We start from the raw sequence: 25,153 nt of genomic DNA, 5'->3' as shown, positions 1-25,153 counted from the left end.
GAGTAATTAGCATATAGTGTGCGCTGTTTTAAAAGTTGATTTTATCGATTTTGCTGCATCTGAAATAAACATATATTTGGAAATATCGTCAGGTTATGTATTACCGCATGGTGGCGATTCAAGGGGTTACATAGTTACATAGTTACATAGTTAGTACGGCTGAAAAAAGACACATGTCCATCAAGTTCAACCAAGGGAAGGGAAGGGAAGGAAAAATTTCTACACATAGGAGCTAATATTTTTTTGTTCTAGGAAATTATCTAACCCTTTTTTAAAGCCATCTACTGTCCCTGCTGTGACCAGCTCCTGCGGTAGACTATTCCATAAATTCACCGTTCTTACTGTAAAGAAGCCTTGTCGCCTCTGCAGCTTGAACCTTTTTTTCTCCAGACGGAGGGAGTGCCCCCATGTTTTTTGAGGGGGTTTTACAAGGAACAGGATTTCACCATATTTTTTGTATGTGCCATTAATATATTTATATAAGTTAATCATGTCCCCCCTTAGTCGTCTTTTTTCAAGGCTAAATAGGTTTAATTCTTTCAATCTTTCCTCATAACTTAAATTCTCCATGCCCCTTATTAGCTTTGTTGCTCTTCTTTGTATTTTTTCCAACTCCAGGGCATCCTTTCTATGAACTGGAGCCCAGAACTGAACTGCATATTCTAGATGAGGCCTCACTAATGCTTTGTAAAGTGGTAATATTACATCCCTGTCCCGCGAGTCCATGCCTCTTTTAATACACGACAATATCCTGCTGGCCTTTGAAGCAGCTGATTGACACTGCATGCTGTTATTGAGTTTATGATTTACAAGTACACCCAGATCCTTCTCAACAAGTGACTCCCCCAGTGTAGCTCCCCCTAGGACATATGATGCATGCAGGTTGTTGGTACCCAGATGCATAACTTTACATTTATCTACATTAAACTTCATCTGCCAAGTGGACGCCCAAACACTTAGTTTGTTTAAATCTGCCTGTAATTCATGAACATCTTCCATAGTCTGAACTATATTACATAGCTTGGTGTCATCTGCAAAAATAGAAATCGTGCTATTAATCCCATCCTCTATATCATTAATAAATAAGTTGAATAATAGGGGTCCCAGCACTGAACCCTGGGGTACACCACTTATAACCGGTGACCATTCAGAGAAGGAATCATTGACCACAACTCTCTGGATACGGTCCTTGAGCCAATTCTCAATCCAATTACAAACTATACTTTCTAAACCTATAGTCCTTAATTTACCCATTAGGCGTCTATGGGGGACAGTGTCAAATGCCTTTGCAAAGTCCAAAAACACTAAATCCACAGCGGCCCCTCTGTCTAGACTTCTGCTCACCTCTTCATAAAAACATATCAGGTTGGTTTGACAACTTCTGTCCTTAGTAAAACTGTGCTGGCTGTCACTTATAATGCTATTTATTGTCACATAATCCTGTATATAGTCCCTCAATAGCCCCTCAAACATTTTCCCCACGATGGATGTTAAGCTTACTGGTCTATAATTACCCGGGGAAGACCTAGAGCCCTTTTTGAAAATAGGCACCACATTTGCTCTGCGCCAGTCCCTTGGCACTATACCAGTCACTAGAGATTCTCTGAATATTATGAAAAGGGGGACAGAAATAACTGAACTAAGCTCTTTAAGAATTCTAGGGTGTAACCCATCTGGTCCCGGGGCCTTGTGCACATTTATTTTATTTAATTTAGCTTGGACCATCTCTACATTCATCCAATTCAGTATATCAACTGATATATTAACAGACAGGTTCCCATTAAATATACAATGAATTGAAAACAATTCCATCTGCCCTGCAATTTTGTTATTATAAATATATCCTATATAGTTACAGCATCAGAAGCTCTGACATATATGGCTCCAGAACTAAGGTCAATACATATATACAGCACCAGAACAAAGCTCAGTACATATATACAGCACAAGAATCAAGCTCAATACATATGTACAGTACCAGAACAAAGCTCAGTACATAAATACAACACCAGAACCAAGCACAGTACATATATACAGCTCCAGAACAAAGCTCAGTACATATATACAGCACCAGAACCAAGCTCAGAACATATATATAGCACCAGAACAAAGCTCAATACTTATATACAGCACCAGAACAAAGCTCAGTGCATATATACAGCACAAGAATCAAGCTCAATACATATGTACAGTACCAGAACAAAGCTCAGTACATAAATACAACACCAGAACCAAGCGCAGTACATATTTACAGCTCCAGAACAAAGCTCAGTACATATATACAGCACCAGAACAAAGCTCAGAACATACATATAGCACCAGAACAAAGCTCAATACTTATATACAGCACCAGAACAAAGCTCAGTACATATATACAGCACCAGAACAAAGCTCAGTACATATATACAACACCAGACCAAAGCTTAGTACATATATACAGTAGTAGAACAAAGCTCCATACATAAATACAGCACCAGAACCAAGCTCAGTACATATATACAGCACAAGAACAAACATCAATACATATATACAGCACCAGAACAAAGCTCAGTACATATAAACAGCACCAGTACCAAACTCAGTACATATGTACAGCACCGGAACAAAGCTCAGTATATATATACAGCACCAAAACCAATCTCAGTACATATATACAGCACAAACACAAATACAGCTCAATTTAGTGCAACCCCTGCCGTAAAGGTTTGTACGGTGTAAAACTACAGTTTCCAGCATGGCCCAAACACTGGTAAGGATATGCTGGGAGTTGCTTTTTCACAAAAAAATAATCATATCATAATCAAACCACCCATCATCTCGCTGCAGATCATACAACGACTACATTACTGATTAGAGGCAGAATAAATATTTACATTAAGTGACTCACCGGTGGCGTTTTAGATTCTAGCTCTTTTTCTCTTTTCTTCTCCATCCAGTCCAGATATCAATGTTGACCTCTTTTCCGGCCGCAACCCATTTCTGCAGTTTGCTGCTCAGATGTCTTCAGCTTCTCACTTTTAAAACATTTCTGCACCTATAAGCGAAGATAAAATTCTCAACGCCCCTAAATATAATAGCGCCATACACTGCACCACTAATTATAATAGCACCATACACTGTGTCCCTGATTATAATAGTACCATACACTGTGTCCCCCCCACACACACACACACACACACACACACCATGTCCCTTGTAGATAGTGCCCCCAAAGCCCCCTATAGATAGTGACCCCCATAGCGCTTCTGTAGATAGCGCCCTACATAGAAGCCCCTGTAGATAGTGCCCACATATGGACTCCAGCGCTGCAAGGCAATAGTGCTAACCACTGAGCCACCGTGCTGCCCTACATATAACTCCCCCTATAGATAATCCTCCACATATAGCTCACCTCTGTAGATAGTGCCTCACATATAGCTCCCCCTTGTAGACAGTGCCCTTCATATAGCCCCCCTGTAGATAGTATCCCACAGATAACCCACCCCTATAGTGTCCCACAAATAGCTTAACCCCGTAGATAGTGCCCTACAAATAGCTCCCCTATAGATAGTGCTCCACATATAAGCAACCCCTGTAGATAGTGCCTCACATATAGCTCCCCCTGTATATTATGTCCCACATATAGCCCACCCCTGTATATAATGCCCTACATATAGCTCCCCCTATAGATAATGCTCCACATATAGCCCACCCCTGTAGATAATGCCTCACATAAAGCTCCCCCTATATATTATGTCCCACATATAGCCCACCCCTGTAGATAGTGCCCTACATAGAGCACCCCCTGTAGATAGTGCTCCACATCCCCACATATAGACCCCCCTGTAGATAATGCCACTCATAGTTTTATTTAAAAAAACAAAAAAAAAAACTTTACATACTCACATGATCCTGTCCGGTGGCAATGCAGACCTGTTCTCTTCTGAGCAGATCTGCTGGGGCTGAACGATGCAAAATGACATCATTGCGCCGCTTGTGTCGTAGGGTATATGGAAGATGTGCGGTGTACATCAGGATATAAGTAAGATGGGCGGAGTACATCACGGTATATGTAAGCCGGGCGGATTATATCAGGGTATATGTAATCTGTGCAGAGTACATCAGGGTATATGTAAACTGGGCCGAGTACATCAGGGTATATGTAAGCTGGGTGGAGTACATCTGCGCATAATAGGATGATGTAATAATGGGGTGAATCAATAATAAAATTAATAATCCATGGATTGGTGTGGTACGCTTTGAGCCAATCCTTTATATGCACAGTCCGGGTTTTTTGGGTATTATACAAAATACTGCGCTCTAGTATTACCTAATCTTTGACTTCTTCACTAACCCTATAAGCAGCACAAGGCCCTAAAGTTTCCTCATCTCCGCTGCATCTACGGGGTCCACCTGTGGGGTCTAGCAAATGACGATGTGGGGTTTTTAGTGAAAAACTGCTGGACCTAAAAAATTTGTCTGGGCCCTCATTTAGCATCATTTTGCATCATTGCGTTTTGAGAGTCATAACGTGTTATTTTTCCATTGCCGGAGCTGTGTGAGGGCTTGTTTTTTGTGGAACGAGCTGTCATTTTTATTGGTTTAATTTTGGGGTACATGCGACTTTTTTATCACTATTTATTACATTTTTTGGGAGACGAGGAAACCAAAAACAGCAATTCTAGTAATGTCGATACAATTACAGCGACACCAAATTTATATAGTTTTTTTTTACGTTTTACTACTTTCCCACAAAAAAATACTCTTTTCTAAAAAAAATCATGTTTTAGTGTCGCCATATTCTGACAGCAATAACTTTTTTTATTTTTCTGTTGATATCGCTGTGGGAGGGCTTGTTTTTTGCATGACAAACTGTAGTTTTTGTGGGTACCATTTTGGAGTTTTTGCAACTTTTTGATCACTTTTTATAAAAAAAATTCTGAGACATGGTGACCAAAAAAAGAAATTCTGTCATTGTTTTTTTGTTTTTGTTTTTTTACAGTGTTCACCGTGCGGTAAAAATAAAGTAATATTTTTATAGTTCAGGCCGTTCCGAATGCAGCGTTACTTATTATGTATAGTTTTTTACATTTTTTTATTTTTTTTTCATTTATAAAGGACTTGATCAGGGAAACAGGGCGATAATTGTTTTTATTACCTAAAACTTTTTATTTATTTATTTTTCTTAAACATTTTTTCTTTACTGTTTTTCACACTTACCTGGGGACTTGAAGATCTGATCTTTGGATCCCCAGTATAATACACTGCACTACTTATGTAGCTCAGTGTATTGGAACTGTCATTTTTCATCTGACAATTAAGCCTATTAGGTCCTGACTTGGGCAGGACCTAATAGGCTTCTGTACCTGGCCAACCAGGAAGCCGTTGCTAGGCGGGGGGTACAGAGGGAGCCCCCTCCCCCTGTCAACCACTTCAATGCGGCGGACGCCATTGACCGCCGCATTAAAGGGGTTAACAGCGGCAATCGGCGGTAACTGCCATCACCGCCGTTGCAGCGGGATGTCAGCTGTTTATTACAGCTGACACTCGCTGAAGATGAAGTGAGCACAGCTCCTGTGCCCGCTTCATCTTCATGACAGGTCTGGTATGTTGGATTGCGGTAAGCTACTTGTTATGCCGACGTGCCAGACCCATCATTTTGCGGGAAGGGGTTAAACTTAAATTAAAATCTATTTACTTGAAAAAAATAAATGCTTGACGCATAACAATACATCAACTTTTGGCGGCACTATTAGATTTATGCAAAACAATAAGTGACATCATATCCGTGATGTCTGTTTCAGAAGGCAGCGGCATGTTATAAATACCAGAATTAATATTATTAAAGAAAATTTGTGAATGATGTGATGAAGATTTGTGATTCACAAAGGGCTGCTTGACTGTGCCTGCCTAACTAACACACTGACACTGACTAAACCCTATTTCTTTATAAATCTATGAAATTATTGTCAATCTTACTATTCTCTTTTTCTCACTATGAAACACACTCACAGACACTAATCCCCTATCTATCAGTATTGCGTGTTTTACTATCACTCACTCTCTATCCGACGTCCTGTCTCTCCTATCTGTATCCCCAGCCACAAAGCAGCAGCATTTCCAGGTTGGACTGTTTATAGTGCTTATGGCTCATATGACTGTCGTACACTTACATATACCCCTCATGATTGGCTGTGCTAGAGATAGGGCTGCCTGAAAGGCATTATGAGGAAGGAAACCGGGCCGCCACTCGAGGTCATATGATCCTTCTTTTCTGTTGTTTTGTCCTCTCAAAAGCTTCAGATTCACTCAAATTCATAAAGAATTTGATTCATGTAGAATTGATTCACTCATTTCTAATAATGACATAAAAAATAAAAATAAAATCTACAAAAATATGTTTAAACTATACAGTTACATTTCTGATAACACATTCCCTTAAAGAGGACCTGTCACCTCTCTTGTCACATCTGTTTTCGTAAAGAGAAATTCTGGATAATTTTTTTCTTAGTTTGCCGTTACTCTGTGATTCCTCCTTGAAATTTATGAAGAAATTGTCAACTGGGTGTTACCAGTTTAACGGGTTACCCTACACAGAGTGATATTATCCAATCGGTGCTGACAGAGTAAGACTATGTTTGGACACACCCCTGTGAAACAGGAATGGATTACCCGGTAGTCAATTTATTCATACATTTCTAGGAGGCATCACAGAGGAATGGTACAACGTAGAGTTCTAAGAAAATATGCTCTAGAATTTTTATTCCATGTGGAATACAAATATTTGCTAGAATAGACATGTCAAGAGAGCTGATAGTTCCTCTTTAAAATAGTTAATCTATATTTTATAATAAAATTTGCAATAGGTATTGCTTTTTTTATGGTTCTTTTAGACAGTAGTACATATGGTAGACTTAGATATGCTAAGAGTAATGACAGCACTAGACTAGGATCTCCAAAAATTAAACTGCTTTAGAAATACAATTGCAGACTTACTTTGCTTAAATGAAAGGTTGAACTTAAAGCATCTTCCGACATGCTACTAAGACATTGTATCAGTAAGGGTCTGTGCGCAGTGACCCTCTACAGATCGTTAAAGTAATATGGCAGGCATCTAAGTGCTCCTTTGTCTTCTGACTCTGAGATCTTCGGATCTCTTAGGGTCTTATTACATGGTCCGACGTGGGTCGTGTAAATATGCGCCGATCTACGAGACAGCTCGTTGATCGGCGCTCGTTTGCTCCTTTCACACAGAGCAATGATTACTTATGATCGCTCGTCCCCATATATTTTCATCATGTCGGCAGCACATCTCCTTGTTTACACAGAGATGCGCTGCCGAAAACGATAGTTTTTAATGCTGCAATGTAATACCGAAAACATGGCACCGCCCAGAGTGAAAAGAAAGAGTCACCTCCTATTTGGCTATTAGAGCCACATTAGCATATTTAGAAAAATGCTCATAACTTTTCAAATAATAATTAAAAAAAAACAAAACAAAACACACTGTAGTTATCAGCAGCAAAGCACCTATTAAATTAGTTAGGAGATAGGGAATTAATAAACTGGTGACAGATTCTCTTTAAGTCGGTACTTGGAAGTCTCCTATTTACTGGGTTGGATAAAAGCAATGAGCACAATAGCCCCTTGGTTCTAACGATTGGTGAGGACCACAGAGCAAAGATCTCTATCAATAACACCTTCTGTCTCAATTGCATGTCAGAAAATCCTTTCAGACAAACTTTACCTTTTAGTAACAGAAAATGCATATTTTATATTACAACTGTAATGTTGTGGATGGAGAGTCAGGCAGAAGATGCTGGTAATTTTTAATGGACTAATTTAGGCTGAAAACCTCAATGTGACCAGCCTGCTATGAGCTAGAATTGCCTTCTAGTCAACTGTATTCTGTGAATCTCTATGTATACTTGCCCAGTCCTCCACCTGACCTCACCTGTTATATTCATGTCATTTTAAGTGAAAACTGTGAATATTTAAAACTAAGCAAAATGTTTTGTGCATTTATTTCGATTTTCTTTTGTTCTATAGTTTGGGTTATTTTGCTTTGGCCTGAAGGTTCATCCCATAACTACTGATAAACTTCATGGTGGGAAGCAGCTCTACGCAATATGAAATAAGTATATTTAAGTACAAATCTTTCCAACTGATTGTGCATTCTGTAACATCTGAGCTTTTATATTTTATGAGCCTGTCACTTTACAACAAAATTCTTAAAATGTCCCTTATGACATCCAGAGAAATTTCACAATGTTGCACTGCATATTTCCAGACTACAGCACTGACCCTTCTTAGGACAGATAACGGGTAATTTTATGAAGTTATGCAAGCTTTGAAGTTTAAAGGACAATATGTCTCAACACAGTAAGACGTATTTCATTCTGACCAAGGATACTAGCGCACCACAAGTATTGTACTATTTCTTTAAAGTGAGTCCAGATGAAAATAACCTTACTGCTAACAATTTAAAGCTGTCCAGGGAATGTGAATCAAAAAGACATCTTCATATAATTTCACACAAGTAAACATCTGCTTCTGAACAGGATAAAGGAGATTTAAAAAAAAATGAAGGCCAAACCACATTTCTTAATTTTGTTGATATGACCCTATTTAGTTGGTTTTACTGTGAATGCATAATATACAGGGAACAATAGAACAAATAGACAGTAAGAGGCTTGAGAAAGGGGATTAATAGCTGGTGCATGAGGCAAGTGGATCTGTGACAGGTGCATGAGTCATATAGATAGCAATCCAATGGATGGGTGAATAGGCGGATAAAAAAAACTGGGTAGAAAGTGTGGCAAAAAAATGTAATATGTTATTTGATGAATATTACAAGGACTATTGACGTGTAGCAAGAGTATCTGAAGTGAGGATGAGTGGCTATTTAAAGGGGTAGGCCAGATAGAACCAAACCATTTCAGGCAGCAAAATGTGTTCCAAGAACATCATGATAGTTTTTGAAATACAATTTTACTTGAAGTAATAGTTTATTGTTTGCCTGTGTGAAACGATTATTTTGTCCTTTTTCAGACGTATTTTACAAATACTCATTTCTTTTTGTTTTCGTATCCTTAGAACTAACATGGCAAAAGGGTTTCTGCTACCCCTGCTCTTAGTGTGCAAAATGACGCAACATAAATGGCTAGAAGTTTTTAATCTATTCATAAAAATTTAAATGATCATATCATTTATTGAAGGACAATTCCTCCATAGACATGTGTGACAAATATGCAAAAATTAAAAATAAACCAGGAAGGCGGCAAATACTTTTTTAAAGCAACCTACAATGAAAATGAATCTATGTATTATACGTGATAATATTGACAAACATTAGTATGAATCAAAGCATTTGCAGTATACAGGCTATTAAGTAAAATTATTATTACTATTATTATTTTTTATTTCAAAATTATTATTATTATTATTATTATTATATTATTATGCAAACTGGTAACATACTGGGTAGAGCTGTACAACAAGGCAGTAAAGCAAATATACATTGACGCAAATACAGTAACATAACTCAAGATAAAAAAGTTTAGGTGGACTATAAATATATAAGAAGGTGAAGTAAAACCATAGGAGAAAGTCTAGGATGGTAATTACTACACATGGAAGGGCTCATACCCTTCTTAGGGATAACTGTTATGTGGGCTCTCAGGGTATCCATAGGCATAGATCTGCCCTCTGGGATTGCCTTAAATGCAGAGAGAAATGGGTGGAAACCATTTAAGAGTGGGCAGCACGGTCTACAGGGGGCCCAGAAAGATTATAACGGTCAATATAGTAGGAACTAATAACCTCCGCTAGTCAGTAGGGCAGATGTTTGCGAGAACCTCCGGGGGGGAAGTGATGTGAGGGAGAAATATCTGCAATCTCTGTATGCGGAGTGCCCGGGCTAGTGTACAGTTAGGTTTATTGCCAAATTTGAAAAATGTTGATGACATTTGGCAAGTAAAGCTTCGGCAGTAGAAAGTGCAAGTAAGCGTAATTTATCATGTAATCTACACAATTCAGCGTTGTCGACATTATCAAGAGACAATTTATGGGACTGTTCTAGGGTATGGATTTTGACGATAAGATCCGAATAGGCAGAAACACACCCTTTTTGGAGACGGGAAACAATGCAAAGATTCCCAAACTGAAAGGGGATTAGAGTCCTTAGTGGTGTTTATGTCAAAATAGGAGCATAAGTCACCATTGAGTTCTTCTATTACTCGAGGATTACTACTCGTTTACTCACAATTGTAAGGGTTTAGTGTGTAATGACGGAGGGTAAGGGAAAGCAATATCATTGCGTGGTTTGAGAAGGACATGCAGTCAATAGATGTGTAGGAAAGGATTGGGTATTGGGAGTGGCAAAGGAGATAATAGTCAATGCGGGAGCACATATTGTGTGGATGGGAGAAAAACGAATAGTCACGGTCAGAGGGATAAAGCATATGCCACGGGTCTATGAGTTCATGCGTGTGAAAGATGCAGCTCAGACAACGAGTAGTTGACATGGGAGAGTTGGACTGCAATCTGGAAGTGTCAAGGAGAGGATCTAAGGGAATGTTAATGTACCCCCTAGCACTGGAGTCCCCTCATCAAACTCATCAAGAGCATCAACAACATTTTCCAGGAAAGTCAGTTGATGTTGGGAAGATACATGGTTGCAAAGGTGAGAAGTGTGTCTGTGATTTTACCTTTAACGAAAGGGTACCTGTTATGGACACTGGGTTTGTGGACCCACTAGGCCACTCCGCCGTAGCGGGGAGGCAGCTGACCAGGTCACAGTCTATGTGAAAGTAAGATAGCAGACAGTAATGCTTAGGTACCTGAAATAGTCCGGACGGTGACTGTGGCTTCAGCACGGATGGAGGCAGGTGCGGAAAGTGGCGCCAGACGTGGCGGGCAGTATCCGATGAGCAGATGGCACTTGACGTGGCAGATGGCACTTGACGTGGCAGATGACACTTGACGTGGCAGATGGCACTTGACGTGGCAGATGACACTTGACGTGGCAGATGGCACTTGACGTGGCAGATGGCACTTGACGTGGCAGATGACACGGGTAGGCACAGGAACAATGCACAGGAACAATGCGGAATACAGGAACGGTAACAGGGCACGGGTAACAGCTGGAACGGGAGACACTAAGGGACCATTTGCGAGACAGACAGGGAAAGACTAACAATGGTCAGGCAAGGATCAGAAGAGCTGGGGCATTCTTATAGGGCAGGAAATCATGTGGGTTAATGAAAATTGTTTTCATGTGCGCGCGCTGGCCCTTTAAGAGCGGGCGCGAGTGTGCGCGCACACCCTACGGGACCCGGCCGGACGGAGCGGAAGTGAGCGCTGGCATCTCCTAGGAGGGAGACGGAGGCCAGCGCTCACAGATCCATGGCTGCGGGCGTCGGGAGGTGAGTGAACCCGACGGCCCGCGGCCATGGGTGCTACAGTACCTGCCTGCTCCATCTGTGTGAGTCTCCAAGGGCTCCCAGAGTATCAACTGAGAGATAAGAATAGAAACACCTTTGGCCGTAGAGTCAGGTGAGGTGCTGTAATAAACGTCTGGGAATCGAGAAATGCAAAGAGATGGGATCTGGTCCGAAATGTGTCTCTTGAAGAAACGCTACTTGCACTTTCTTTTTCCAGAGGAGGTGTAGAAGGGAGAACCAATTTTCTGGGATATTCAAACCTTGGAGATTCAGAGAGATAACAGTGAGGTTAGCCATGTCGATGCAGAGCACTCAGTGATTGCAACAGAATAGGGCAGAGTAAGAAAAAAAAAGGGATGGGGAGAGAGGAGAGGGGGAAAAACAGAAGGGAAAAAAATTAAAATATAGAGCTATAGAAAGGATTAAAAACTCTAAACAGCAACTGTGTGTTGTGAAGCCCTAATACAGGGAGGCACAAAAACACAGGTAATAAGCAGGAGAATGAATCCTCCTGAAAAAAGAACACAGAATGGCCCGACGTGACATGTTAATGCATAGTCCCAAGTTCATGGGCCCAGCAGAAAACCCATTGAGAGTCACTGGTGAAAAAGAAAAGAGGGAGTGGTGACTGTCACATATATGCCAACAGTAGGAGGGAAGTGTATAGGGCATGTAACAACTAGCAGGTATGTGGACCCACTGGGCTACTCTGCCATAACGTATCAGCTGCTGATCAACAGAGTCTATGGAAGTCAGTGATGATAAAGTACCTGGATAGTCAGAGGTTGGTATATACCAGACAATCAGGGTTAAAAGGCCTGTGCAGTACAACAAAACTTGGCCAGGACATCAGACTGGTGTAATGCAGTCGTCTGGACTTGGCTAGGACACAGGGCAGGAGTAGTGCAGTTGTCTCGGACACTCTATTTTGCACGGGCACCGGACACCGATGGTGAAGTCGTCTCTGACACTCGACTTAGCATGGGCACTGGACACAGATGGTGAAGTCATATCAGACACTCTATTTGACACGGGCAGTGGACACCGATGGTGAAGTCATCTTGGAAACTCGACTTGGTACGGGCACCAGACAGAGATGGTGAAGTCGTCTCGGACACTTGATTTGGCACGGGCACTGAACACCGATGGTGAAGTCGTCTTGGACACTCGATTAGGCACTAGAACCAGACACAGATACTGGATACGGGATACGGGATTCAAGATACGGGATACAGAAAACAGGATACAGCTAAGGAACCATTTGCAAAACAAACATAGGGAAGACACAACATTGTTCAGGCAAGGAAGGAGTGGGCAGAGATCCTTTTAAAGTTCCAGGTGTGCTTGGGGAAGGATTCCCTGGTGTCCCCGCCCCCACTCTTAAAGGTCTAGCGCACGCACCTTACGGGAATCAGCCAAGACGAGAGCAGTGCACGCCAGCATCTCTGAGCTATGAGATGCTGTCAAGTCTTCAGAGGCCTGCGGTCATGGCTGCCGGTAAGTGGAAGATGCCGGCGGTCAGCGACCACAGCCATTACAAGGCAAATGTCACTTTACAGGTTTAAGAGATACCTATCTCAAGCAACAATCCATAATGAGCAGGTATCATCCCCTTTCAGGGGGGATCGAGGGACGAACATTTGAAGACTTGTGAGAGGTCTGTGGGGAAAAGGTTCAATAATGTGCCCATGTGGAAGTTAAGAATTAGCGGCTTAATCAATGGATTATGAAGAAGATGTTTGCACTCGGGCGCGAGAAGACATTCTTATAGGTAGTGCAGGTGCACCACCTCGTAATGAAGTTGGGGTGAAGGCAGAGTCCAGTCCGGAAAAGCTATTGCCTCAGTGCCAAAGAAGAAGAAGAAGAAGAAGGCCTGAACGAGAGACAAATCTCTGTTCCAATGAGGATGTCTTCTTTTTACATAAAGAAATATACCGGGCACAGAACGCCCCTAGGAAAATTATGATCCCGGGAATTTTGAACCTGCCGAAAGGTAAACCCTGTCGAGTTCTAGGGGTGCATCTGCAGGATATCTCAGCAATTTATCAAATATGGTCATAACAGCTAGATCTAGGTCTTATGGCGCAGTGGTCTCTGGAAGATATCTTATCTTAATATTATCGCACTATCCCTGTTTTCAGCACTGTCTATATGGAAGGCAAAATCTTTCATTTTGGAAGCATGTGTATTCACTGTGGTAAAGAGTGCTGCAAGCTCTGTAGTCAGAGAGATGTTATGATGTTCTAACTGGGTGACCAGTTATCCAGAGAATGCACAGCGGTAGATACTTTTTGTAGTGCTTTGGCCTGTTTTTTTTTCAAGGCAGGCCATGTGCTCATCCATGTCATCCCTGGTGGGGAGAGCTCTCACTCTCTACAAAAGCTTAGGGTACGATCAGCAACGGAAGAAGCAGGAGTAAAAGGGGCAGTGTGCACATTCGAGACTGAGACAGAGACTGGTGGCGATGAGCCGAACACCGCTAGAGCATCTGCAGGAGAGGCTACACTAGGCCCTGATGCAGATGCCATTACTGGTTCAGTAGGTGCAGGCATAAAAATCATAGGTTGTCGGCAGCTCCCTGTTCAGCAAGAGAGACCTCTCTCTTAGCCTCTCTTAATGGTGAAGTTATGCCAGAAGTCAATCTCCACTCCACAGCTTCTTTGATGTGTGGATAGGGGTGATCAACCAGGAACAAATTTATTTTTATGTTTTGCAGTCCATCAGTCCTCTACTCCTGGGTCTTCATTGGATTCAGAACATGCACCGATCATAGATTGGAACTCCTGGCAGATCTCTTGACGGGTTGATCTCTGCAATTCCCACTGCCTGCCTGTCATTCGACCACCATTGCCTTGACCTACAGTACAAAATTTGTGTGGCCTACTAGGGCCATATATGGACTTTGCTGATGTTTTTAGAAAGCAACAGGCACAAACTTCCACCACACAGACCTTATAATTGCACTATTGACTTGCTTCCCGGATCTTCTCTTCTCCGTGGCAGAGTCCACCCCTTAACTTTCTTTGAAACTGAAGCCATGTCCCAATATATCAGTGAGATTCAGGAAAAGGACGTTATAAGCACATCTTCGTCTTCTGCAGGGGCTGGTTTTTTTTGTGGAGAAAAAAAGATGTAACTCTACGCCTCTGTATCCGACTATTGTGGGCTACACAAGGTCACATTAAAAATATGCACCCTCTTATCTTCGACCTCCATAACAGATTTCAGGAGGCAAAACTTTTTACCAAACTGGACTTAAGAGCAGCTTACAATTTGATTTGCATTTGTCAAGACAACAAATGGAAGATGACATTCAATACTCGGGATGGGTACTTTCTTCCAGGAGTTTGTTAACGTTATATTCTAGTAACATTTATATGTCTGTGTGGTGGTGTACCTGGGCAACAACCAGTTATTTTTTCCTGATTTGAACACTCGCTAAGAATAAATTAGCACAGTTTTGTGGTGACTTCAGGAGCATCACCTCTTTGCTAAAATGGAGAAATGTCTTTTTGAGAAGTCCCACCAGGCATTCTTCGGATATGTAAATTCACACCAAGGTCTTCAGATGGATCCAGACAAACGATCCACGATACTCAAATAGAGTAAATTCTGCCTCCTGCATTTCCACATGCCAGTCGTTGCTAAGGGAGACTACTCTGGGGGTTGCGACCTCGGCATTCCCTGGGGGAAAGTCCCTGGATTCGCCCCACACCAAATCCTTTAGCAACCACATTGGTCCACATTGCTTCCAGCAGGTCTCGTTACAAAATGTGCTGTGGTAGTGTGCCACACACGGTTCTACAGTGAACTGCCACAGTTTTGCTTTATGAATTGTACAGGTGAAACACATTAGAAAGCGCCCATATGGCCCACTACCGCACCATGGCACTATACGGGCTACCTAAACCTACTTACATGCGCATGATGTAGTCACCAAAAGTTTTGTACATGAATTCTATAACAGGATCAAGGGAAATTGAACAAAATCAGTCTGGAAAGGTTTACAAAACCATTTCTTAGAGAGGCTCTGTCACCAGATTCTCAAATCCCTATCTCCTATTGCATGTGATCGGTGTGGCAATGTAGATAACAGTAACATTGTTTTTTTTTAAAAAAACTTTCATTTTTGGCCAAGTTATGAGCTATTTTATATATATGCAAATGAGGTTTTAAATGGACAACTGGACGTGTTTTTTTTCGTATGTCCAACTGGACGTGTATTGTGTTTTTAACTGGGTGTGTTTACTTGTTTTACTAACTGGGCGTTGTGGAGAGAAGTGTATAATGCTGACGAATCAGTGACCAATCAGCAATCTCGATCACCTCGTAATCTCGCGAGATTACGCGTGGTTTGCTGGAATCTCACAGAAAAGATTCAGAAGTGTCAGGATTCTGAATACACATGACGTCCAGGCTGGAGGTCATGTATATTCATTATCAGGACACTTGATTAACGTTAATGTCTGTGTATGGGGCTGCACATCGTGTTCTAGTAAGAACGTGATGCTGCTGTGTAAATGAATGGAGAGGAGTGCATGATGCTGACTGGTCACTGATTCGTCAGCATCATACACTTCTATTCACAACGCCCAGTTAGTAAAACAAGTAAACACGCCCAGTTAAAACACAATACACGCCCAGTTGGACATTTCAAAGCTCATTTGCATATATATATATATATATATATAATAGCTCATAACTTGGCCAAAAATGAACGTTTAAAAAAAAAAAAAAAAAAATTACTGTTATCTACATTGCAGCGCCGATCACATGCAATAGGAGATAGGGATTTGAGAATCTGGTGAGAGAGCCTCTTTAAGCTCTGTAATTCATAACTTCAGAATAAGAAAGTCATCAATGCAATTATTGTGTCCAAGATAAAGAGACTACAGCATACCCCACTTACTAGGTAATAATAGGAATCATTGACCACAACCGTATCCAGAGAGTTGTGGTCAATGATTCCTACTCTGAATGGTCCTCGGTTATAAGTGGTGTACCCCAGGGTTCAGTACTGGGCAGTGCCGCATCTGCCATGAGGCCAGGTGAGCCGACGGCCTCAGGCGGCACCACCTACCCAAACGGGGGGGGGGCGGCATTTTCAGCCCGGGGAGAGATGTGCCGAACGTCTGTAATACTCCTGCTCCTCTCTGACGCTGCACACAGCACATGCAGGCAGAGAGGAGCAAGTCTGCAGGAGCGGCGTTCAGCAGAGGTAAGTTCCTGCCTTGCTGGGACCGGGACCCGTGACGTGAGTATACTGCAAGGGGGGGTCTGGGCATTTTACTGACAGCAGAGAGCTCTATGGGGCTGGAATAATCCACACCATAGAGCCCTCACATCACTATAATGGAAGGAATAGTGTGGGTGGGGGAGGGTCTGAGCGTCTGTCTGACTTACTGCAGAGAGCTCTATAGGGGGGGGATTCTGCCCCCCCCTTTAGAGCAGTCAGTCAGATGCTCAGACCCCCCTAACCTTTCAGTATAGTAACTAGTCAGGGCTCTATGGTGGGGGGATAATTCCCCCCTATAGAGCCCTCTGCTGTCAGTAAACCCCCCCCCCCCCCTTTGCAGTATACTCCTGGCTTTGTAGCTTTCCTGTGCTTAATTAGCGTGGGAAAGCTACAAACAGGGCTGTGACTGGTGAGTCTCACAGTCACTCACAGTGTACACTGAATGCGGCAGCTGCGGCAGCCAGTCTGACTGTGAGTCTCTGACCAGTCACCACCCACACGCAGCAGACAGGAGGGACTAATAGTAAACCCTAAACTACTACAGTTTCACAGGCATTGTCTATGACAGCTTCTATAGTGTAGTGGTTAGCTTGTCTGCCTTACACATGGAAGGTTGCTGGTTCAAATCCCATCTGGGGTTTTTTTTTAATATTAATATCTTGTATTGGGCTTTGTTCACACTAGCATTAATATACGTTTACCTCTCTTCCGTCAGAGGGAGAGGATCGATACGTTAAACAGAAAGCAACGGTTCCATTAGAATTACCATTGCTTTCAATGGTAATTCTTTTGTATCAGTTGCTTTCCGTTTGTCTCCGTTCACTAGGTTTCCGTTCTTTTGAATGGAAATAAAAGTTCTGCAGACTGCACTTTTGTTTCCTTTAAAAAAAACGGAAACTTAGCGAACAGAGACAAACGGAAAGCAACTGATACAGAAGAATTACCATTAAAAGCAATGGTAATTCTAATAAAGCCGTTGCTTTCCGTTTAACGTATCGATCCTCTCTTCCTCTGACGGAAGAGAGGTAAACGTATATTAATGCTAGTGTGAAAGAAGCCTTAGGGCCTGTTCACATCAGCGTTGGCTTTCCGTTCTGGGGTTCCGTTGGAGGTAACCCAGCAACGGAAAGTCAGACTGAAACCACAGCTTCCGTTTCCGTCACCATTAGCGCAGTCGACTGCGCTATTGATTCCGTCACAAAAACGGAAACCTGCCGGAATGGTGACGAACGGAAACCATTAGCAATGTTTCCGTCACCATTGATTTCAATGGTGACTGAAACGGAAGCTGTGGTTTCAGTTTGACTTTCCGTTGCGGGGTTCACCCGACGGAAACCTCCCACGGAACCCCGGAAAGGAAAGCCAACGCTGATGTGAACAGGCCCTAATCCTTCCCCATAAACCTGCCCCCACTAATTAAAATAAATATATTATATAATGTATATAGCACTGTATCCTGTATCCGTCAGGTCAGCGGGTCCTGCAGGATCAAGCTGTTACCAATCACATCGAAGTTCATAACTTAGATGTGATCGGTAATAGGCGACCTAATGGATTCAGGTCTCAGCGCTATATACAGCTGCTCTGTATACAGGATACAAAGCAGCTGTATCTCAAAAAGTACAAATCATTTTCAATAAAAAGTAATTCAAACTTGCACCAATCGCAGTAATAGATATCTTTATATATCATAGGGACATGTCAGAAGTTTTCATCGGTGGGGGACCGAGCACTGAGGCCCCCACTGATCGCTAAAACTAAGCAGCAGAAGTGCTCGGGTGAGCGCTGTGCCGCTTCATTTATGATCGACTTTCAGCCGAGTGAGCGGTGTACGGACTCCTAGACTTTCTATTGAGCCCGTACACTGCTCCAAGGAAAGCCAAACAGAATTGAAGCGGCACACCGCTCACCCGAGCACTTCTGTTGCTTCGTTTTAGCGACTAGTGGGGGGTCTCAGTGTTCGGACCCCACTGATCAAAACTTCTGACATGTCAAAAGTTTTTTAAAAAGTTGTTACACTTTAAAGAGAATCTTTCACCTGCCCACAGATTTGCATTTGAGTGCAGCATGTAATGGTCAGGGCTGCACAAACTCTGGGGCACTTTACATTTTTTTTTCCTACCCTATTTCCTTACTTAGATATCGGTGCCGTAATGTTTGGCGCCGATATTTAAATAACCCCATGAACTGCCAATGGGGCGGTAATTGGCAAGGGGGCGTGTAACATCGCTGTGACACTGTCCAATAAGCTACGGACAATGTCAACAGCAAGAGCTGGAGAGAGGAGAGCATGTGCGCACGCACGCTCTCACTCTTCAGCTCTCGGCAGGCAAGTACAAGACTGTGATCTCAGGTGAGAGATCAGTCTTGTCGTCCTTGTCTGCCGAGAGCTAAAGAGTGAGAGCGTGCGTGCGCGCACAGCTCCGATGCCATGAAACTGAAGAAGAAGAATTCACACTCTTCTTCTGTTCCTTAGTGGTGGCGGAGCTGCGCGCACGCGCTCTCTCTCCAGCTCTTGCTGTAACGCTGACCGTAGCTGATTGGACAGTGTCACAGCGACGTTACACTCCCCCTTGCCAATTACCTCCCCATTGACAGTTCAGGGGGTTATTTAAATATCGGGCACCAAATATGACAGCACCGATATCTAAATAACGAAGGAGGCTAGGAAAAATATGTAAAGTGCCCCAGAGTTTGTGCAGCCCTCCCCATTACATGCTGAACTCAGCTGCACATGTATGGGGAGGTGAAAGGTTCTCTTTAAAAGAAAGGTGTTATAATTTTTTTATTATATTTATATTATTATTTTATGGGCCTCATTTTTTTAATTATTTTAATATGTTCCCGAAGGTAGCTATTTATTCATATGTTTGTACGTCTGTGGGGACAGCCAACTTTATTTTTATTTTTCATACTGCTAAAATTTTTGTTTTGCAGGTTCCGCTGGACCATTTGGACTACGTCGTAGATTCGTTGGACTACTTCGCTGATGTAAGCTTTTTTTCTTTTTTTTTTTTAATAAAATGGTTAAAGTGGATTGTGTGGAAGAGTTGTCATTTCAATAAAATAAATTACTTTATGTCTCTGTTTTTTAATACTTCATTACCGCCTTAGTAATGGCTGCTGTCTGATCGAGAGCATCCATTACTAAGAAGAGGCTTAGTGTTAGCCAGTAATAAGGCTAGCACTAACCCCTATTAACCCCTATTATTACCCCGGTACCCACCGCCACCAGGAGTACCGGGAAGAGCTGGGTACGATCCAGCACCCGACCATCTGAAGTGAAGGGTACTTGGGTGGCCGCAGGCTGGTACTATCAGGCTAGGAAGGGACAAAAACCATGGCCCTTCCCACCATAGTGATGCTAGGCTGCTGCTGCTGCTTTATTGTATCTGGCTGGCTATGAAAAATGGAGGGGATCTCACGTAATTTTTTTTTCAATTTATTTTTAAAAAATGACGAGGGGTTTCCCCAATTTTTCATAACCAGCCAAATACAATAAAGCAGCTGCAGCCTAGCATCCCTAGGGTGGGAAGGGCCACTTTTTTGGCCCTTCCCAGCCTGATAATACCAGCCTGCGGCCTAACAGTCATTTCAGATGGCCAGGTACTGAATCGTACTAGACTCTTCCCGGTATCCCTGGCGGCAGTGGGAACCGGGGTAATAATAGGGGTTAGTGATAGCCTTTTTACTGGCTAATGCTAAGCCCCAGCCTTAGTAATTGAACGCTGTCAATCAGACAGCTGCCATTACTAAGGCCATAATAAAGTATTAAAAAAAAAACAGACATAAGAATTTTTTTTTTTATTGAAATCAATACTCCCCCATGCAACCCTCTTTCACAATTTTTTTTTTTTTAAAGTAGATCATTGAAGTAGTCCAATGAATCTACGACGTAGTCCAAACGGTCCAGCGGAACCCACCAAAAAAAAGTTAGCAGTATAAAATGTAAAAAAAAAATTAATTTGCCACAATAGAAACCCCTGCTCCGCCGTTTGCTCTTGTAGGCCACAGCCTGGTTTAGGCCTGAGGTCTACAAGAGATCGGGAGCACGCTGATGACGTCAACTGCCCGGCACAATGACGTCACTGCATCATGCCGACCACGCCGGGCCACTGAACTCGGTTAAAAATCATAAGTCCATTAGGTAATAAAAAGGGGGCATTAAACAGCACTTTACAAATAAACAACAAATGTTTTCCTATTTATTTATTTTTTATATATTGCGTGTTTGATGTGTAAAGGTAGTAATGAGAAAACTCCGATAGATTGAGGGGGGGGGGTGCCTTTTTATAGTTCGCCTCAGGCAGCAGAGGGGCTAGGTTCACCCCCGGTGCTGGGACCACTATTATTCAACTTATTTATTAATGATGTAGAGGATGGGATTAATAGCACTATTTTTATTTTTGCAGATAACACCAAGCTATGTAATATAGTTCAGTCTATGGAAGATGTTCGTGAATTGCAAGCGGATTTAAACAAACTAAGTGTTTGGGCATCCAGTTGGCAAATTAAGTTTAATGTAGATAAATGTAAAGTTATGCATCTGGGTACCAACAATCTGCATGCATCATATGTCCTAGGGGGTGCTACACTGGGGGATTCACTTGTTGAGAAGGACCTGGGTGTACTTGTAGATCATAAACTAAATAACAGCATGCAATGTCAATCAGCTGCTTCAAAGGCCAGCAGGATATTGTCGAGTATTAAAAGAGGCATGGACTCACGGGACAGGGATGTAATATTACCACTTTACAAAGCTTTAGTGAGGCCTCATCTAGAATATGCAGTTCAGTTCTGGGCTCCAGTTCATAGAAAGGATGCCGTGGAGTTAGAAAAAATACAAAGAAGAGCAACAAAGCTAATAAGGGGCATGGAGAATCTAAGTTATGAGGAAAGATTAAAATAATTAAGCCTATTTAGCCTTGAAAAAAGATGACTAAGAAGGGACATGATTAATTTAGATAAATATATTAATGGCACATACAAAAAATATTGTGAAATCCTGTTCCATGTAAAATCCCCTCAAAAAACAAGGGGGCACTCCCTCCGTCTGGAGAAAAAAAGGTTCAACCTGCAGAGGCGACAAGCCTTCTTTACTGTGAGAACTGTGAATCTATGGAATAGTCTACCGCAGGAGCTGGTCACAGCAGGAACAGTAGATGGCTTTAACCCCTTCCCGCCATTTCACGTACAGTTACGTGATGGGAGATGGTCTTTTCCCGCAACTCCACGTAACTGTACGTAAAGAGATGGAGCTGGCTCAGGAGCTGAGCCAGCAACATCACCACCGGGTGACAGCTGTATGTTACAGCTTGCACCCTGAGGTATCGGCCAGGACCAGAGCTAGCCTCCGATCCGACCGATTAACCCCTCACATCCTGCGTTCAATAGAGATCGCAGCATGTGAGGAGTTTATAGCCACCGGCACCCCAGCAACGTGATCGCTGGGTTGCCGGTGGCTGCAAAGGCGATCGGAGGGCTAATACTTACCTCCCGGTCTGCCAGTAATGGAATCCTCCTATGCCCCGTCGTCGGTAGGGCCCAGGAGGCTTCCGGAACCATCGGCAAGATGGCGCCGGCTCAGCTTCCGGCTCAGAAGCTGAGCCGGCGTCATCAGCAGTGGGTATCCGCTGTATGTTACAGCGGACACCCCGATCTATCGGCAGGAACCGGAGCTAGCTCCGATTCCTGCCATTAACCCCTTTAATGCAGCGATTCAATATAATCGCTGCATCAAAGTGGTTTGTATGAAATCGGAAGCCCTGCCATGTGATGGCAAGGCTGGCGACTGTTACTATGGCAGCAGGATGCCTAACAACGGCTTCCTATCTGCCATTACGGAAGCCGATTAGGCCCCGCCCAGAGGCGGAGCCTGATCAGCTTGCTGTCAGTGAACAACTGACAGTTCTAATACATTGCACTACATAGGTAGTGCAATGTATTAGAACATCAAACAAACAGTTGGACCTTCAAGTCCCCTAGTGGGACTAAAGAAAAGTGTAAAAAAAAAGTGTAAAAAAAGTACAAATAAAAGTTGTAAAAAATACAATCAAAGTTTCAAATAATAACACAAAACACAATCGCCCTTTTTACCTTATCAAGTCATTTATTATTGAAAAAAATAATAAAGCCAAACATATTTGGTATCGCTGCGACCGTAACGACCTTAACTATAAAAATATTATGTTATTTTTTCCGCACAGTGAACGCCGTAAAAAAAACTAAAAAATACTGACATAATTGCTATTTTTTGGTCCCTTTGTCTTCCAAAAATTGAAATAAAAAGTGATCAAAAAGTCGCATGTACCCAAAAATGGTGTTTATAAAAACTATAACTCGTCTCGCTAAAAACAAGCCCTCATACAGCTCCATCGACGAAAAAATTCGAACCGTTATGGCTCTCACAACTTGGCGACAGAAAAAATACATTCTCTTCACAAAAGTTATTTTATTTTTCAAAAGTTGTAAAACATATAAAGTGCTATAAATTAGGTATCACCGGAATCTGACTGACCCGCAGAATAAAGGTAACATGTAATTTATAACGCATGGTGAACGCTGTATAAAAAGAATTTAAAAAATATGCCAGAATTGCTGTTTTTTGGTCACCTTGCCTCCTAAAAAAAAAAGGATAACAAGTGATCAAAAAGTCACATCTACCCCAAAATGGTACCAATAAAAACTACAGCTCGTCCCGCAAAAAAAAACAGCCGTCATACCACTACGTCTATAAAAAAATAAAATTAGTTAAGGCTCCAATAAGCCAGGAAATAAAAATATGCAGTTGTGCCGTCCCGAGGGGAACATTTCTTCTGTTTCTTCTGTTCTTTAAGTCGATCTTACCTGCAAACGCTGATGCTGATGCTGCTGCAGAATCAACTGTAGCCTCTGGTGCCGATGTGGCCGTCACGATGCAGGACCTGTGAGTGACGTCACAGATCTGCACTGTCAGAAGCTGGGCGTTCTGAAGAGAAGAGGATGTTACTTCTCTTCAGAGCGCCCAGCTAGTGAAAGTATTAAAAACGCCCCGATGTACGCACATAATACACGCCCACTTGGACTTTTACTTTTAAACACACCCACTTGGATTTTTGCAAGCCTCATTTGCATAATTACAAAAATGGTCATAACTTGGCCAAAAATGCTCGTTTTTTAAAAATAAAAACGTTACTGTAATCTACATTGCAGCGCCTATCTGCTGCAATAGCAGATAGGGGTTGCAAAATCTGGTGACAGAGCCTCTTTAAGGATCTGCCAGGCACAGCTTCTGTGTCTACGCCCATAGGTAATCAGTCTGCACCTGCTTCTATGTCTGTGAGACTGACTCCATCTTCCACCACTCAGGATGGCAGGCTTAGGAATGGGAGAGCCTATCACAGCCTGGCCAGACGGAGCTAGCTCCCGCCCTCTGTCTATTTATACCTGCCTTTCCTGTTCCTCCTTGCTTGTGATTCTTCTCGTTTGGTTTCCTGGCCCTGCTGCAGCTTCTTGAACTATTTGACCCTGCTTCATATTGACCCTGGCTTACTGACTACTCTCCTGCTCTGCGTTTGGTACCTCGTACACTCCTGGTTTGACTCGGCTTGTTCACTACTCTCCTGCTCTGCGTTTGGTACCTCGTACACTCCTGGTTTGACTCGGCTCGTTCACCACTCTTGTTGCTCACGGTGTTGCCGTGGGCAACTGCCCCTTTTCCCTTGCTTCTGTGTACCCTTGTCTGTTTGTCTGTCATGCACTTATTGAGCGTAGGGACCGTCGCCCAGTTGTACCCCGTCGCCTAGGGCGGGTCGTTACAAGTAGGCAGGGACTGAGTGGCGGGTAGATTAGGGCTCACTTGTCTGTTTCCTTACCCCCACCATTACAGGCGAATTATCAAGGCCCCTAAAATTAGGGAACCAGGAAGGGGAGGGCCCAAACATATCTGCTGGAAGCGAGGGTGCCCGTATTATAACAGGACAACACTTCCCAGCAAAATTCCTCAAACTGCAAAGATCCCGAGTGTGGACCAAAAGGGGAATAAGTGAAGACCATTTATTAGTGCGACACCGGCCTGTGCAGAAAGGATTGTGTCACAGCGTAACACACATCTATGGATCATTTTATTGTTTTTTTTTACCCCATTATTATACCACCTGACTATGCCCCTTATATACTCCGCCCGGCTTACATGTACCCCCACATTATAAACGGAAACACCAGTAAGACTCCAAACAAAACTACTACAAGCAAAATCCACGCTCCAAAAGCCCAATGACGCTACCTCCCTTCTGAACTCTACAGTGTGCCCAAACAGCAGTTTACTTCCACATATATGGCATCGGCATACCCGGGAGAACCCTTTTAACAATTTTTGTTGTGTGTGTCTCCAGTGGCACAAGCTGGGCGCCACATATTGGCATATCTATGGAAAAAAATCCCATTTTTACTCTGCAACATCAAGTGCACACCAATTTCTGCCAATCACCTGTGGGGTTAATTTGCACATTACACC

This window comes from Rhinoderma darwinii, chromosome 8, assembly GCF_050947455.1.
Source record: "Rhinoderma darwinii isolate aRhiDar2 chromosome 8, aRhiDar2.hap1, whole genome shotgun sequence".
NCBI classification, from domain to species: Eukaryota; Metazoa; Chordata; class Amphibia; order Anura; family Rhinodermatidae; genus Rhinoderma; species Rhinoderma darwinii.
The sequence above is the reverse complement of the archived record's forward strand: the minus strand, read 5'-3'. Positions refer to the sequence as shown.